This window comes from Neocloeon triangulifer, unplaced genomic scaffold (genome assembly GCF_031216515.1).
Source record: "Neocloeon triangulifer isolate White Clay Creek 2 clone unplaced genomic scaffold, ASM3121651v1 ptg000012l, whole genome shotgun sequence".
NCBI lineage: Eukaryota > Metazoa > Arthropoda > Insecta > Ephemeroptera > Baetidae > Neocloeon > Neocloeon triangulifer.
Window position 1 is genome coordinate 5,312,971 of NW_026775554.1, and position 17,639 is coordinate 5,330,609.

Consider the following 17,639-nt stretch of genomic DNA (forward strand, 5'->3'; position numbering starts at 1 on the left):
AAAAAACTTTCGTTCATTCAATAGAGACACCAAAATAGCGCTCCGTCTCATTAATTAACCAGCAGTCTGATTTGCTTCCATGTAATACCGTCTGGAATTGACTTCGGAGTCAATTTCCGGGCCCGAATCGTCAACCGGCATCTCCCTAATCCAATTTGCCTGGGCCCAACCAGCCTCCCAGAGAAGGAGAAACGGCGAAGCAAGTACCCACTTTGTTTAATCCAACATAGATTTTGAATAATAAAATAAATTTGTCTAGAGACGCCGTCATTTGCTCAGTTTGTTATTATTATTTTGATTGCTCTTTGGTATGCGAGTTGATTGCTTTTAGTTGGTGCTCACACACGTCATGTGACTCAATTCTCATCGTTCTTTCTGGAGCTCCCCAACACTTGATGGCTTGCGCTCTCCCCAGTACATAGTCTCTTCAACTTGATGGAGCACTTGGAAATAACTAGAACTTGACGGGGCTAAAAGGGTTTGGATTTCTGGACGCGTTATTGGAAAAGATATCAAAAGCAGAGAGGGAAAACAAGGTAGGATTGAGAGAAGAATAAATAAAAGGAGTGAAAAGAAAATTATATATATATTTTTTTTTTTTAATTTTTGTGTCTTTACCAAATTCTTTTTAATGATCACCTTCAAAAAATTAAAAAATAATTGAATCCAGGATAAAATTTAAAGGAATTTCTTATTTTTACATTCTTTCCAGTCTTTCTTTAGGAAGATTTATGGTCTTGAGAATAGAAATTAACTTGTTAAGCCTTATTTTTGTGTAGAATTACAACGAAATTAATTCCCCTTCTGTTCCTCTTTTATTTTTCTGTTGATCGCCCTTCGAGGCCTCTCTCCATATAGGATTAATTCCTTTTTGGGTTGTTTGTTGTTTTTCGCTCCGAACTGCTGTCACGTTTCCCAGCGACATTTCTCCGTCTGCGAATTAATGCGCCTTCCAACCCCACTAAAGTCTGCCTTGAGCCTTTTTAGTTAGATGCTTCTAGATTTATTCCCTCTCAGAAAGTGAAACTCTACAAAAACGCAATAAAAAAACGAATCTTTAACATTTTTGCCTATCACGAAAGGTTAATTTTAACAACAGTAAAGGCGCACTACTTTACTCGGAAAAGCGATGTATAAAAACTTTCTGCATATACCGTGCAGAGGCCCAATCATTTTCCAGTTAGATATCGTGCAGCTCGTCTTGTTTTTATTGCGTTGTACGGAAACCGACAGTGGCCCACGAATCAGTGACGTATTAAAACAGAGAGAAAAATATTTCCGATGAGCTTAGTTTTCTTTCCCAGGGGTTAGTTCAATTTCTTGTTTAGTCTGCGGTGTCTCCTTACGCGTTTTATTGCATCACATTCCCACACACTGCATTTCAATGGAATGAGTCTTGTAATAATTATTTGTATCCGACCGCAGAGAGCATGTTCTGATATATAAAAACAATCTTTTTCAATTTACATTTTGATAAACCCGTGCACGGTTAATAAAGGGAGAGCCGCTTTGAATCAATATTAGGCTTTGATGCGTCATCTCCGGGGCTGAAAGTAATGAATATCGACTCCATTGCGTGATGGCGCCTCTTTTCCGTTTTCCCTATCTGTTCTGGCTGGCCTTTCAACACGACACACATTCTCCGGGCCAAATGTATTAAGAAGACCAAGTGCACTTATCATGATCTTAATGCAGGTATTGTGTACACGACCCTCTACGGTATGGTGATCATTGCGTGCGGAGAACTCTCGGGACCAAGGCCAATGGCTCAATTTTGCCGGCTCAAACTTTTAATGGTCCCTTTTAATAGTTCTATGTACACTTTACCGAATCTGATATGGATGTTAATGGTGGAAAATTGATACCGAGTATATATAATGAATTCGCGATGGAGCAATTTTATCGATTCAGCTCCAGGGAGTGATCCTCTCTGACTGCAGATGGAGGCAAACAATAGAAATTTAATATTATTCAATCAGAGCACGCTCGCGCCGCTTGGCACTAATTATTAATCACCCCCATTCAACTGCTGATTTCGTCCTTAGAGCTCACGGTGCAGAAATACTCATCAGAATGGTAGAGAGAACTCTAAATGAGAATAATTTTCCGCAGTGAAAACTCACTCATTTCACTTTTTATTTGCCCTGGAGAAACTTGGAGAGAATGAGGCACAGGAAGGGGAAAGTTTTTAAATTTGAATTTCGTCAGCGAATAAATTACTCCAAAAATTCTGAACAACTTTTTGAATAAATCCGATGGGGTTTCTTTTAAAACTGTGAGACTTTTGAAATTTATTTGTCCGGTTGTTTCCTGCTCAGTCAGTGTTTTTTTTTTTAATCAAATAACTAACGAACCTTCTAATTTGCAAATTTTATTCTTATAAAACTAAAAAATATCTCATTCATGCTAAACGTTTCAATATTGCCATTAGTTCTTCTTTATTGTGAGTAATAATTTTTACGAATACTTGAAAACTGAACATTAACCACCTCAAAACATACAAATTACAAAAAAAAATAATAAAAATATATAGTTTAAAACTATGTAATTCAACTACGTGTAGAAACTAAAAAAGACTGGAGTTAAAATATTTCACAATCCGATTCCAGAAAGAAAAATCAGTATCCAGATGGAAAGAAGTTCCTGCACATTGAGAGACGTTACCAAAATTCTTCTCTGCCAAAGTCTCCGATTTATGCAAGTCTAACTCGGAGAACTCATCAACTGCGTGTTTGCTCTCTGTCATCAAAGCCGCCAGCTGCAATTCAATAATATTGAACGCGAAACCCGTTCTTTTGTGAATTTCCAGCAGCTTCTCGCATAATGGCCGACGGATTTTAATATCGCACACACAGACCCCTTTTTCCTTGGGCTGCTTAAAATGTACGGAATTGCAAAAGAGAATGAGAGGCGCCGCGTTGGCTCCAGCTCGTGCTTCCTCCCCTAGAATAAGCCAAGAGCATTTGCATTCCAAAGCGGCTTTTCCGAGCCGAGGCACCAAACAAAACGTTGGGCGCCGTTATTTTCGCGTACCACTGCACTAAAAATAATGTGCTGGGGTGCGTGCTGAGAGTCATACTCTCTCTCGGTACACTCTGCGGTGTGCACTTATCGATTTTGCAGCGTCCACGGGGCGCTTTGATTTATGAGCACCGTGCCTGCTGCCGCGCCAAATCCCCGCCGAGCGGCAGGTAAATTGCTTGTCTGCTCGTTCGAGGTGTGCATGTACGTGCATATATTTATCATCTAATACATGCACGGACGTATTGAGCCCGAGTTATACGGGGTATGTAACGTCATGAAGCGTTTTCGGCTCGCTGCCGGTGCCTTCGTGAACATCAATCAAACCGACCAGTCAAAATTAGCACAAAAAAGAGGCCGACTCTGATGAAAAAAGATCACCGAAATAAACGCGGAAGTTAAGAATTTTTATTGTTACAAAGAAAATGAATTGATTTCTTGAGGCTTCGGGGAGAAATTAATCGATTATTTTAGCAAATCTCACAATAATTGATTTAAAAAGTTTTTTCTCCGTTTATTTGGCTCTTTCTTCTTATAATGTAGTTTCTTGGCTTTTGAATTTTTCTCAGTCGTGCCAACTCCTGATCCATTTTAAAGTTTTTATCTGCAGTATTTCTTAAATAAATAAATTTTACTTTTTGAATGAAACAAAAAAATATATATCAACAAACTAAATGTTTTGCCTTTTTTGAATGTTTTTTAAAATACTTCTCCCCCTAAAATGATTTTGTGCTGTTCAGTAATGAAATGTCTGCACCCTAATTTATATTTCACGAGTTTTCGAATATATCAAAATGTCACAAGTGCCGCTGATCACCATCCTGGCAAGCTATAGAGGGACTTGGCTTCAGTCTTGGCATATGTATTGCGTGCTTATTGGTCATTTCAAACAGGAAGCGATCGTAATTGATGGAAAATTTCACGCAATCCATCTACAAGCCAGTACGTTACTGCCATATATTGGTTAAATGCGCTTTTTCATGCAAATTTATGCACGATTCATTCAGACGGCGGATAAAGTAACTGCGGCCAAATATGGCATTCCACGGCTCTCTTGGCGCTCCATGATCTGCTCGAGGCGGAACAAAAAGAGCAAGGCTTCTATAGTAATGCACTTTCGCTGATTCTCTTAAGAGGGTTTTATTCCCCCGGCAGAAAAAAAATAATGCAGAATGTATAATTCAGTGAGCAAGGGCCATTAATAAAATGTATTAAAAACAAAGGCACATAAATTGCAAGTAAATGGCATTATCTTCATTGTTTGATATATCGGGTGAAAAAAATCGAACATAGGGCTTATAGAAGTGGGCGTTATTTTGACCTTGATTGAATGTAAACAAAGAGAGAACAAAAAATCATTTTTAAATATATGACTCTTCAACTTACAAATAATTAGAATATTTGAAAATAAAACAATAAAAAGTGATAAAAAATTCAAACTTTGTCAGAATCAAACTCCAGAACTTTTTGTTTAAAAATTTTCACAAATAAATCAAAGTTTGACCTGTAACAGTTTGTTCTTGGCTATAACTTCGAGTTAATCCTCTTGCCTGAGATTATTCGCCACCCAGCAATAATTGGATTGCGCGTGGACGAGTGACAGAGCAGTGAACTTTATTGGCTGTCGACTTGGATTTGATCGGGCCTCGCTCTTACATTTTGAGACGACACACTCGACGGGTCACAGTGAGAAAACGAAACTCGATCTCGAATCGCGGCACTGGCCAGTCGGAATAAATATCAAATTCACCTTCGTCTTCGGATGACGTCTCTTTTCTTTCGCTCTCGCGCTAATTCAATTTTATGTACACTGAGCGACGTGCCCAGACCGTCAAGAATAAATAGGCGCTTGGGCGCCGAGTTATTTGCTTTTATGACTCAGCTGCACATAGTGATAAATTTTTCTGCGCGAATAAAAGAGAGAAAAAAAGAGTGCGCGAGAGAGGAGTTAAAAAATGGTCCTTGCTCCGCACGAGATGGGCCCGTTGCTTCCGGCCCGGCTCTTTCGCATCCGTACGGTACCTTTTCTGTTCATGCCTCAGCTAGTACTGAAGGAAAATTGCATTGCTTGTTACTTGTTACATCCTTCTCATTTCGCGTATGACTTTTCATGAGAGGTTTAATGCGGTGTAATTACAATTATATAAATTATCCACTCAAATGCATCAACTTTTAATTTAAAGTAAAATTAAGTTGTTGAAGAACGTGGAATTTTTTTTATAATCTTTTCAGAAATTTTGATTTATAGACATCAAATAATGAAAATTTTTGGAAGAACTATAAAAATAGTTGCAAAAATATTAATTTCTAAACACATTTAGCGAAACTGATTTAGATTTTTTTATTCCCTTTCTTAATGTCAATGTTTTTTTCAAAGTTTTTGACAATATGTGAATTTCCATAATACATGGAGAGTGAATAAATAATTTTATTTCTAGAAATTAAACGATTAATTTACATATTTTTCATGTGAAATTCAGAAAAGCTCAATATTTTTTGATTTTCCTATTAATTACCAAAATGATTGCAGAATTAATCAGAACTTTTCTAAACAGATTTAGTTGAGGAAATTCAAGCGAGCTGTTTTTAAACATTCCTTGTTTCTAACTGACCGTAAAAAAGACCATCACAGCGCGGCACGACTGATTTTATCGTCAGCAGAAATTCAGCAAATCCTGGTGCTAAAATGCATGAACGGAGCTTTTGTGCCCGATATAATTGATGGCGTGGCGCACATGGGCTCACAGCTCGTGTGTGACATCATAAACCGCATCACACCATCACCAACATCTAATCTGCGCCATGTAATTAAAACAGTCTGCCCGCCGCCGCCGCAGCAGATGTCGTGGGGCCAAAGGGTAACGTCACGAAAATCTATGCGTTTCAATCACGGGCTTAACTAGATTGAGCCAAGAGGCAGCTCGTCGTGCCCTAAATTTGCGAACGCAGAGGAAGTTTTCTTGCAAATTGATATTTAAAAAAAATCTTCCCAGAACTCCAGTTTAGATAAAAATCATAGCCTTGAAATCTTTATCTCGGAGGAGAAACGACGATCATAATTTTTTTTTTACTTTTACAAATAGTTGGCCAACCTTAAGAATACAAAGTTATCTTTCATGAAAATCTGAATTCTCTGGATTAAAAGGTGTGAATTTCTTTGTTTGTAAAAGAGTTAAAAGATGTTAAAAATTATAAAACTTTGTAATAATAATATGCTAATTAAAAATTAAATGTGTTTTGTTTTGTTTGATAAATTGCAAAATTTCACAAAATTTGTTCACACACAAAATTTGTACTTGTGCGTCTAAAAAAATTCGCAGAAATAACTGAAGCGCAAAACCACTTGATATACTTTTCTAGCAACTCTTCGTGTGACAAAACTCCTCTCTGGTGCCATTTACCTGTTTTTGTTATTCAATTTTTCTTTATTTATTCCATTCGCATGGAGCCCCACCGCAAGAGCAGTAAAAAAGGAAGTCATTCAAGGAGAAATGAAAAGTGCCGTAATAGAGATAGATTCTATTTCACTTGTGACTGCTGTGTGCCTTTGCGCGAGCAATGAACGTGAAAAAGCGACACATGCACAGTCTGACGAACAAACAAACAACAATTTTCTCCGCTCGCTTTAGACACATTCCGTGAACTGGCAGCTTTATTTGCGATTTATAAATGGCGAAATCACTCTACATGGAAGGTCAATAACATGCTTGCGCCGAGAATGTCGAATCACTTTGATAATTGCACCCAACAACAGACAAGAACACGCATCCGACTCATGAACTAATAGTACAAAATCACTTCTGCATGTGAAAATTACTACCAACCGGTCTCTGTTCTAATTGCCTTTACCAAGTGCAAAAAAAAAATTAACAAGCAGACCTCCGTTTAAATTTAAAAGTCAGCTATTTTAATAAAGTGTTACAAGAATTTTGTCAAATTGCAACATGTTAAAATATGTTTTTCATTAAGAGGTTTTTTTCTTTAGAATTTCAATAGCATTAATTTTTAAAATAATAATCTTAAGTTTTAATTTCAATGTGTGGTTGCTGTATAGAACTAATGAGACATTAAAATTTTTTACAACAAAAAGAGTTTTGAAACATTAGAGTAAAATTGCTGACGACCATATAATTTTATTACTTTTTTGTTTTTTCTTTTGGCAAATCCGTCTTTTCATCAGTTGTAAATTACCGTCATTGTTGTTGGGTGCAGTTTGCAACAGACAGCTTATGTCGTTGCTGATAAGGAAGCGGTAAAAAAAGCAACTTGCCCAACGCCTCTCACAAAAAAAATAAGCATTATCTGACCTCCAAATCGCCAGCGGAGAGAGATAAACCATGGTAATGCAGGAGGATTTTGTTCTGGCTGCAGTGCAATGAAAACAATAATTCCTGGTTGAGTGAACTCGAGCCGGCGAGTGTGAATAGAAGACGAAGTGCTTCTTTTGAAGAGAAATGAAAGCAAGCAGAGAGGCAGGGCAAAGCTCTGCAGAAGAAAATGGATTTGAGGCATAACGAGGAGATCAATCATGTAACTTTGGCTGCACGTGCTCCGATAATTAGCTGCACATCAAGATAACTTGTAATTTTATATTATTATTACGCCACCCCCCCCCCCAAAACCATTCTTTTAACAAAAAGAATATAATAAACATATTAATTTTACATAACATAATTTTTTTTAAATTTATTTATAAAAAATATTTTAGTTATGATTCATTTTTTGATCAATATCATTTAAACCGTTTTTCCACTTTTAAAATGCCCATTAACAATATCAAATAATTAAAAAATAATTTTTGTATTGAAAATTAAAAAAAAAATAATTGTACCATTGTTTAAATGCTATTAAGAGTCTTATAAATAGGTATATTTAAAGGGGTTGCTTTTCTTTCTGAATAATGATTGATTATTTTTGTTAATTAAGTCATATTCATATAATTATGACTTATGACACACAGCGGCTAATAGAATTGAATGGGAATCGTCTGTGTGCCGATTGTTTATTCTCCCCGAAACTTTGGAGCCGTGTCTGCTACAGAAACTATGGATGACCTCATGCAGCAAAAAGTCCCCCTGGCAGCAGCCGCGAGTCCACAGTATTGGCCACGACACGGCGCCGACGTCCCACTAAATAATCTTAACGTCGGCTCATTTGTTTCTCGGCTCAACCAGCTCTAGAGATCTAACCGAAGTATCTTGGTTGCCCCATCATCAGTTATCTCGGCGGCGAATCGCCTTGGCATTCATTTACGAATATGCGTGCAGCGCGGCGCGTTACACATTCATTATCAAGCGAATGCCATTTTTTTCATTGGAATTTTCTTTCACGCATAGAGAGGGCAAGAGCAGACGGATTTTTTCGAGTTTCCTGCTCTCGCGGTCCACGTGATTGGCTGCCGTTTAAAAATACCCAGCACTTTGATTTTCTATGCCCCCGTGCTAAATATACGGCCGTGACACAAGGCAGGGCCATTATTAGCAGCTGATGTAAACACAACAGCCAGCGAGAGGCAGCGCGCGACACACACCGCGAGGGAAGCCCGCAAGGTGGCACCGAATTGCAAGCGAGCACTCGAAAGGGTGCATACCAAGGTCAAAGGTCAATCCCCAGCGACCTCCACCATTCGGGAGTTGAGCCACTGAGGACGAATTTAATCTGAACTGGCTGAAGTTTAAGGCCAAAAACAACAATAAGTTGACTCTAAATTTAAAGTATTCCTAAAAACCAAATTTATGAAAAGTTAAAAATTTCAATAACGGAGGTTTTGAAAAAAGTTTAATTCAATTTTTTGCAATTATTGTAATTAAATTTCTGAGCAAAATTGATTCTTCTGGAATTGAATTTTTTTGAAAAAAAAAAATACTTTTACTGTCCAATTTTAAAGTAAACATTTCATAACTTTATTATAATAGTTTTCTCATGACTCTCTAAGTCTTCTCACACGCGATACAAGTAAGGGCAATGGCCCTAGAAATAAGCAGAGTTAAAATAAAACTTTTAAATTGTATCTATTTCTATTCAAATTCCTAAAATTTTCGCTTTTTCTGGTGCATCACTTATTGCGTAATAGACCAACAGTGTGTGGGTGGCGCGGAAGGCCCTCGACCCTTTGCCGAGGGTGCCCATCAACATCGTACCCGGCCGGCTTTTCTCCCCAACTCTTATGTATTAGAACTTCTACGAAGCTTTTCCGAAGCAATTTTTCGGCGAAAGGGAAACTTTGGTCGCACTTACCGGTGGGTTTGCGGCTGCTCGGCGACGCACACGTGTGTCGGTGTCACTCGGCTTTGGTGCACGACCACGAGACGGAGTCAGTCAGGGCAGGCTGTTGAGGGAGTTTGCAAGTGCCCTGTGCGATATCGGCACTGAGAGCGTCGCCCGCACTGCGTGCCGGTCCGTAATCAACTGAGAACTGCAGAGCTACCGGCGAGCACAGCGGCGCGAGCATCCGCAGCTGCAAAATTCAGTTCGCGACAAACACCGTCGCCCGACCGCGCCACAGGCCTGCTCAACCGCGAGAATATTCCAACTGTATATATGTTGGGTAAATAAAGCAATAAAGGAAGAAAAAGGGACGTGTGAATCATTAAAACGAAAAATTTGGCATGAGTCAGAATTCTAGAAAATTCTTTTCAAGTTTTGAATTTGAATCTTTTTTTTCTACGCATAAATTTCAACAATTTCTTAATTAAATTAAATTAAACGTGGTAGAATTTCACGATCGAGGGTTGATTCATCATGGTGATTTGAATTTAACCATAATTTATCTTAAAAAGAAAGAAATAGAAAAAAAAATATTAAATATTTTCAATGTGCCTGGTCTCTTTCCCAACCTGAACAAAAATTAAAATGAAAATAGTGGAAGTCCATTCAATGTTATGATATTAAATTATTCATTCTAAACCGGACGAGGACCGTTGAATGAAACAATGTTGATGCATACGAATGATGAGAGACAAAATACAACCGGGCCTCTCTGTTCAGCCCCTTAAAAAGTTCAAAGGCTCAAGACCCTAACCAAATAAGCCAGTGGCTTAAAGCCACGCGAGATGAATAATAATGTAAAAAACAATTTTTTTTTTTAAATTTGTAAGTTTCTTGTTACATCACTTATTACTTGTTATTGTTATTAAAAAATTTGTAAAAAATACATCTCCCTAAAATGTAATAAAAATTTATGCCACTTCTGATCACTTTAATAATTGATGGGGAGTTTTGTTTTTGTCAGCAACAAATTCAGTCTTTTATAGTCACTGTATGACATTCAGCTACGCAGGGGACGGGACAATTTTAGCAAATTGCGCCTTTGGAATTGGGCGGTTGCTCTCTGCAGTCGTGTGCGGAATATAAATCACATTTATTGCTATTCGCACTCTCGAGAGGTAATGAACCCCTCTTGTTGGGCATGTGAGTGCGTGTTCGCAAAATTTAATGCAAGCTTGTCAACTTGTGTAAAACATCACAATAGCTTTGTGGGTATAGATTGGCAATAAATTGAAATAATTATTATAGAAATAATTTAATCTGAATTTTTTATGTCAGTGATTAAAGCCTATAATATTTCATGAGCATTATAAAGAGCACATTTTGGTGATGAATGAAAAAAGAGCAGACAGGTATATTTAATGTGAGAAAATAAGAAAAGATAAATTAATGAAAACAAGATTGTGAGACTTGGTGTTAGAGCTAACTTTCTAGTGAGAAAATCAAAGAGGCTGGTGCATTTTTTATTCATTGTCGGCTGAATATTGCATTATATGTATCAAGAACTGCAGTCGTGAGAAAAGTTGCAAACAAAGAGGCGGTGTGAAGTGCAATTAAGCCTACGATTCTTACAAATAATCCAGCACCTCACTCACTCAGTAATTCAATTTAGTTTGTGGCTTGGATTCCTAAAGGAACTTTTTGGTTTAAAATATTGCAATCGATGATATTCTATTAAGATATTTTATAAAATAATAAGCAATTTATTCACTTTAAAAGTTTGGACTGATAAAAAAGTAATATTTATGGATTTCCAATTTCGTTTGTTATGTTATCTATAATCACCAACTCAAATAACAATATTTAATTTTAAATCAATGTTTTTGTTGAAATTTTATAAATTGAAATTGAAGGAGTTGAATTTCAACTGAATTAGTTCGAAGCCTCTAGACGAAGGCAAGACAAAAAATGAATAAGATGGAAAGTTATTATTATTCATCGATCATGTTACCATCACGCTCAAGGAGTTCAAGTGCACCTATATAGAATTCCAGCCGAGCCATTGGTTCGTTGCACGCCAGTTTCACTTTCCTAGCTCGATCGCGCGACTCTCGGATCCGGCGACGGCGTTCGTCACGAACGTGCCTAGCGCCGCGGAGTTGGCGCACTGGGAGAATTCCAACGTCATCGATTGATTCCACTCACGCAAAAAGAGATTTATCTTCGTAGTATGAGCCTGGAAATTGTAAATGCCGGCCACCTTTTATCGCACAATTAAAAGCGTGACGAGCGCCGAAAACGGGGCACACACAAAGCGCATTTGCATTTGAATGCATGCGAGCTAATGGCACTAGAATTGCGCTGGGACTTTTTGTGCAAAACCCGCTCGCAACCGGCCTATACGGTTTGTGTGTAATAGACGGTGAAAATCGTCTTTAATTTTGGACCTGAAAAGCGAGGAAAGCGTGCGAATCGGATACAAACTTACAATAATTAGTGTTAGATTTATTTCAATATTATTGTTTTAATTGCTGACATTGATTTGGATTGTACATAAATTAAATTTTTGATGTTCAATATAATATATTATTATATATTATTGCCATTAAAATATTTTCAAGAAACACAAATTTAGTTCAAAGTAAAAAGATAAACAGAATAAAAAATTGCATTATTCAAATTAATTGAATTATATAAAATATAGTTAAGACTGTTAGATTAACAACTAGTAATTAATCAATAAAAGATTAATAATATGAAAACACAAATATCAAAATTGCAGTGTTTTAATAATTTTTTTTTTATCCAGAGTAGAAACAAAATACTAACAGGTTATATTTCATACAATTTCATGTAAGGAATGTTTTAATTAAAGATAATGCTATCTCATTTAATTCAATTGAATAGCGTTTTTTTCCCTGAAGAAATAAAAGCAAACAATCTGAACAAAGGAAGCTTTAGAAAAGTCGATATCAGCTGCATTTCGTGCTTTATCTTGAGTGAAATGATGAAAGAAAATTGCGCGTAGTATCTCTCGCTCTCTCTTGCAAAGAGCCCTTTTGCTTGTTCAGACAATTTAAAAATGACGAAGTGCGTGGAAATAGCCTCAACTTTTAAAGTGGATGCGTTTACGAAATGGGGCCTCACTTCTCCTCTCGCTCTCATTCTGGTTTGTTTATCTCAAGTGCATTTTTTTCCTTTTGGAAAGAGTGCATTATATATTTTGAGCTTATCTCGCTCGAAAAACTCTTGTAAACCCTGCATATCCTTGGTAAATATAAGCGAGGTATTTATTCGCAACCTTGCACTTTATCGCGCTCTCATCTAATGACCAGCGCCAACACACAACACATGCAAATTGCTCCGGCAAATATTAAATGTGCACTGCGAACTGGAGCGGGAATTCGCATAAAGTGCACGTTATCTCGACGCAAAACATTCATTATACATTCCCTCAAAAGGCAAAATGAAGGAATTCCTCGGCTAACCGGTTGAAAAATGGAAAAATAAATTAAAGCGGCTGGCGAGATGGTGCTGGAAAAAATTAGCCGCAGAGCCAAATTGAATTTTCCGTCTCTTCGTAATGGATGGAGCGGGAAAAACGGAGGCATGCCGAGAAAGATAAGTATAAATTACACCAAACGCCAACGTTGCGTGATAAATTGCCACCTGCCCTCCTATATATTCTGCTGCTGGGAAAGTGTATATTATAGTACATGCATCTCTCGAGATGCACTGCTTATGTCCTTATTTTTCACCTGAGAATTTCTGCACACATGGGACGCAGAGAGATAAATTTGATTAAAGAGCGCATACATTTATTTTCTAACTAGATGAAAACATAATATAATAAGTATGTAAATAACTCAAAATTAAATCAAGTTTTCTTGTAATTTGAAAAAAATTCAAAACCTTATGAACCACATGGATAAACGGATTTTAATTTGATTAAGGTATAAAAAATTATTTTTCACTTATAAATTTATTATGATCCGCCATAATAATTTTATTTAATATTATTATTATATTTTCTTGATAACTTTATCTGTAATTTTTAGTTCATTTTTAAAATTTTCATCTTTTAAGATTTATTATTGAAGTGATGTAACTGAATGACATTATTACTCAAATTTCTTTTACTTTATTTTTTTAAATCGTGTAACCAAAACATTAACCCAATTTGAACTAAATCTGAACTATATGTTAACTTATTTTCCCGGCATCAATTTTTTTCTTATTTAGTAAGTCGTTGACACTGTATATTTCTAGCTTTATAAAGAAACCATCTCAAGGCGTGCAGACCAGATGTGTTGGTTTGGCCTCGACCTTTATTCAGAGATAGGACACAATATAAAAGCTGCGAGGCCATGTGTATCAAAACGAGCGCTCCTTTTCCTGCCTCCTTCCAGTAACAACTTTCCCATAACAAACTCTGGCGCGCCTGAGGTTCTATTAAAAAAGGTTTCCTGGCATTCAGGGGCTCAAAGGACACATAAACCACGTCGCGCGCCATCAAAGGATCGTTTAGGGGTGTGTGTGTGAGTGCAACCGACTTTAAACTTCCTTATAAAGGAGCGAAGCTGCTTAAAAAGAAAAATCTCTCTCACACAAGCTGCGGAGGAATTCAATGGAGAAAAGGCAAAACACGCCACGGGAAAATAAAATAAGGCGCATTTTGTTTATTTAGCAGCACAGCACGGGAAAAGAAGTTTTTCATCTGCCTGCCAGACGCATCTCACACAGTCGGTCTGATATCAAAATGGATAAAAAAAAAGTAAAAAAGAGCGAGGCGCCGACCGTGAGGCCAAAATAGCGACGTGCGTCTTTTTTTTGGTGCCGCCGACGCCTAGCTTTTGCTGAAATTCGTCTCTTTAATCTTCCACTGCGCGAAACGATCGAAATCGTCGTTTTGTATAAAGAGGGGTTCTCTTTGAGGAATTACTCGCGTTTTCGCATATGGGGGCATGTTTGCTTTTGTCGAATTCGGGGCTGATTTACAATTGCATATAAATTCGTAATACTTCCTGCTGGTTGCTTTTTCTTTGATGGATCAAAGGGAATTAATGGTCAAAAGCTCCTTTTTACTGCTGAAACTTTTTTTTTCATGCTGAAAACTTAAGCCGAATTCGGATAAAACTTTGTGTAGGCCAAACTTTGAATAGTTTGATTACATACATACTTCAATGTGAATTAACATGGTGAGAAGAATCAAAACAATAAATAAATACAGCATAAATGCCAAATTCAATTTTAAATTTTAAGAAACATTGTCTTTCTTATAAAACAGAAATAAATTGGAATTTATTTTAAATATAACCGCTTGAATCAGGATAGATCTCAACTCGCTGAAATTTAAATTCATGTATTAATCAAAAACTTTGAATTTGATTTTTTTTTTAATTTGAAAATTTGTTCCTTGATTTCGCTTTGCTGACTTTGGGATTGGATTTTTTTTAAATAAAGTTTCGAACAAAAAGTTTTTTTTTAATTTTGTTTTTTGCACTGCATTATTCAATGAATGACATCACTATATCAATTAGAACCACAAATTCCCCTTAAGTACAACGTCTTCAAGATTTTCAATAAAAAAAATCGTGAAACAAACATAGAGACTTATTTATTGCTCAATAAAGCATTTGGTATCAGACATGTAGTCTGCGCTCTCCAAAATGGCCTGTCAAGCAAATCGTCATTTATCTCGCCCTTTGATAAATTACGCCGGGAGCCGATGCGTCTCTACGGACTGTCATACCACAGCAGACGCCGGCGCTTTTTGTTCTCATCGGACCTTTTTCCCTTCCACTCTTTGCCTACTTCGATTCAGGCTGAGGGACGAGGCCATTAGCAGCGTTGGCACCAAATAAAAATAAAAAGTCTATGTACTTTTTGTACACACGCACTGTACGAATTTTCGCCCAAACCGGCGGCGGGCGGAGATTCGCGCATGCTTGTCTATTGATCGTCGTTGGTGGTTGGCGTGTCCAACTACCCCTCGGATTCGCCCCCAGGTGCCGGCGAGACGGAAATCATGAAAGTTGTGCCTGGATTTTGGCGCAGAGATCCTCTCCGTCGTGCACCGAATAACAATTATACGTTTTTGGAATTCGTCAAGGGTCGCAACCCTTTCTTTCACCACCGCCTCTCATTGAGATAAGCAAGGGAGAGTAAAAGGAGTACGTGGGGTAGTGGTGGCGCCACAACGAGCTAGGGGTTGGGGCATCGCATGGCGGTAATAAAAAAATTGAGCTCTCCAGTAGCTCGCCTAGCTCTCCGCCGCTTCCCATAAATTATGGGTTAAATAATTGGGCGGCAACATGAGCTGCGGATATTGTTTCGCATGAGACCGCGCGCCCCATTTTTTATTGTTATGGAGACAGAAGATAGAATTTTGGATTAAATTGCTGTCGTGTGTAAGAGAAAAGAGCTGTTTAACGTTTACAGAAACTATATCAATCAAAAACAAAAATATTGAATGAATGAAAATAAATTTTTCTGGTTCCTTATTTACTTTTTTCTTCCAAACATTGATTTTCAATAATAATAATAATAATTGGAGAATGCAAATTTATTTAATACATAATTAAATAAGATTCAGAGATTGAAGAAAATAGCAAATTCATTATGACTTTCATTAACAGAAATGCAACTTGGAAATAAGTTGGTATAAGTATTTTTAATTTTTATTGGAAAATACAAAATTTAATTTATTATGATTCTTTCCTATGGCGTTAGAGATTAAAAACTTAGATGAAGTTTAGTCGGAACAAGCGTCGCGGGTGTTTTGACTGTTTTTGTACCAATTACCAATTTCATTTCAACCCGGAGGGAAACACCGAAAGTACCTTCTTGCATGTAAGTTACTCTAAAATTCCAATTTTTTTTTATAATTAATATATTTTCCTCCTATTGCATACATTTAAAAAAAATTTAAAACGATCATTTATAAAATGTACTCCGATCCAGCTCCGATTAAATTTAACTGCACAAGTACACATGAATTGCATTACTTTAAAAGTAATCCGAGCATAATGCGCTGAAGTGTTAATTTTTAAAGTTAATTATAATTAAAATAATTTAAAAAGTGAGGGCGCCTACAACATGCAGTGTTCCCAGGCGGTCACCCATCCAAGTACTGACTGCACTCAACGTTGCTTAACTTCGGTGATCGGACGAGAACCGGTGTATTCAACGTGATGTGGTCGTAGGCATTAGCTGCGGGGAACAGTTTACCACTACTTTCAGCGCGGTCTGAGGGGGGCCCGTTTAGCACGTTCCTTATTTTCTGGACGACACATTACCGTTTGGTGTTTTTGCGCTGACATGACGTGCCACGAATTACAATAATTATTAAAACGTGACTTTTACGTATTTTACGTGGTGGCACCTCAAAATCGAGAGGGCTCGCATTATGCTCTAAAGTGGAATGTCAGAAATTCTTTTGACTGCGGAAGAATGAAATAAAAAATTATAAAATGTTTTGTCCGAAAAATGGATACTTTTTAGTCAAAAAATTGGAACGTGGAATGTCAGCAAAAGCCAACGGAATGTCAAAGATTTTATTTATTTAATTACTTGCTAAGAATAACCGGGAATAACAATGATTGATTTTTTAATTAAATATGTATTTAATATGTACAAGAGTCAGCATAGAGAACTCGGAGAACTGATGGGAACTGACAATGAAGAGCAATCTAATAATTGTCCTATGTCGAAAGAGAATAATTTCCTGGCGCCACAGTAGTGGGCTGTTTTTTTTCGTTATTGGCAGTAAAAATAAAGTAGAACTTTTAGTCAAGTTGTTTCCATTTTTAATTTCATAAAAAATCAATCATTGTTATTCCCGGTTATATTCTTAGCAAGTAATTAAATAAATAAAATCTTTGACATTCCGTTGGCTTTTGCTGACATTCCACGTTCCAATTTTTTGACTAAAAAGTATCCATTTTTCGGACAAAACATTTTATAATTTTTTATTTCATTCTTCCGCAGTCAAAAGAATTTCTGACATTCCACTTTAGAGCATAATGCGAGCCCTCTCGATTTTGAGGTGCCACCACGTAAAATACGTAAAAGTCACGTTTTAATAATTATTGTAATTCGTGGCACGTCATGTCAGCGCAAAAACACCAAACGGTAATGTGTCGTCCAGAAAATAAGGAACGTGCTAAACGGGCCCCCCTCAGACCGCGCTGAAAGTAGTGGTAAACTGTTCCCCGCAGCTAATGCCTACGACCACATCACGTTGAATACACCGGTTCTCGTCCGATCACCGAAGTTAAGCAACGTTGAGTGCAGTCAGTACTTGGATGGGTGACCGCCTGGGAACACTGCATGTTGTAGGCGCCCTCACTTTTTAAATTATTTTAATTATAATTAACTTTAAAAATTAACACTTCAGCGCATTATGCTCG

General features: G+C 37.1%; 1 protein-coding gene and 2 non-coding genes across 4 annotated transcripts in view; 1 reads left to right on the top strand and 2 right to left on the bottom strand.

Moving 5' to 3' along the window:
* The window catches only part of LOC132197866 (uncharacterized), a 62,534-nt gene that overhangs the window by 44,077 nt on the left and 818 nt on the right, over window positions 1-17,639 (bottom strand). Inside the window, exon 1 of one of the 2 annotated variants that reach the window (XM_059621454.1) lies at window positions 9,259-9,425. The exons of the other annotated variant lie outside the window; for it this stretch is intronic. The gene's annotated coding sequence lies outside the window, so the exon portion shown is untranslated. Of the gene's footprint in view, window positions 1-9,258; window positions 9,426-17,639 lie in introns of those variants that run through there. 2 annotated transcript variants of the gene reach the window in all.
* Window positions 16,317-16,435, bottom strand: LOC132198484 (5S ribosomal RNA). Its single transcript, XR_009441981.1, has one exon. It is a non-coding gene; the product is annotated as a 5S ribosomal RNA (ribosomal RNA).
* On the top strand, window positions 17,453-17,571 carry LOC132198490 (5S ribosomal RNA). The gene has a single exon (XR_009441987.1). It is a non-coding gene; the product is annotated as a 5S ribosomal RNA (ribosomal RNA).